Consider the following 1,140-nt stretch of genomic DNA (forward strand, 5'->3'; position numbering starts at 1 on the left):
TTTTTTATCACAAATCAGGATAAGAAACACTCCCAATAAACGCTTCTAATATATAAAAAAGGCTTTGCTTTATTTTTCTCACTTTTGTCCTACTCGCTCTCAGGAAGGTTTCTAATGATGATGCAATTAAAGCAACTTCCTTGAGAGGTGGTAAATAAATGTAGGGAAATTATTCCATAATTACTACCTGTTGCCATAGTGAACACTGTTTAAACTGAAGGAATATAGGTGTGTTTAGATAGTGAAATGTGTTTTCCCACCTCCAAAAAACATAATTTAGATGAAATGCAGCTATAATGGGCACCGTGGTTGCTAGCTTTGGTGTGATCTGTGTGGAGTTTCAGTGTTTGGACTGTGGGTGTTAACATGAGCACCTGGAGAAATCTTACACCAAGATGGCCGTCCACAATTGGATCCTCTAAATGGCCTGTAGCTAGGGGCTTGGTTCTGCTTCTGTGTCTCTGTTTTGGAACGTGATTGACCACCAACCTGTCCAGGGTGTCTCCATGCCTGATGCCCAATGCATGCTGGGATAGACTCCAGATCCCCGTGACCCTGAATGGAAATAATACATTTTGAAAATAGATGGATAGATTACAATCAGACAGTTGCGATGTTAGCGCAACTGGAGAGTGAAAGTGTGGAAGTTTTTTATTTTAAGTTTCTCTTTTCTAATCTCCACTTTAATCACTAAAGTTTTAGTCGCCTAAATCTAAGTGTTACTTAACCAACACATTTGGCTCTTATGGTGCTATTACATTACATATTTACAGTGCTCTCCTTATGAGATTAGATTTAAGAGTCCTTTTATCTCGAGTTACCAAATGAATGATTTTGCCAGACCAGACGGTAAATGACGGGCAGGTGCCTTTCCACACCACTGTGTAGAAATGATAAACGTGAAAGTACCAGTCACAGGAAGAGAACAAGACTGATCGACGTATTTTCTTTATGTGACTTTTTGATAGAGGCAATCACTTTTTGTTTTTCAAATATAACAAGACAAGAGAAAACATTTTAATGACATATTTAATTTGTGATCACAAGAAAACAAATAAATATATGTTCGGAATTTGCGTTTCTCTTTTTTTAAGACTTGTAATTTTGCTTTTGAAGTATCACATCAATACTAGATCAGAA

Source organism: Cottoperca gobio, chromosome 13, assembly GCF_900634415.1.
Source record: "Cottoperca gobio chromosome 13, fCotGob3.1, whole genome shotgun sequence".
Taxonomy (NCBI): Eukaryota; Metazoa; Chordata; class Actinopteri; order Perciformes; family Bovichtidae; genus Cottoperca; species Cottoperca gobio.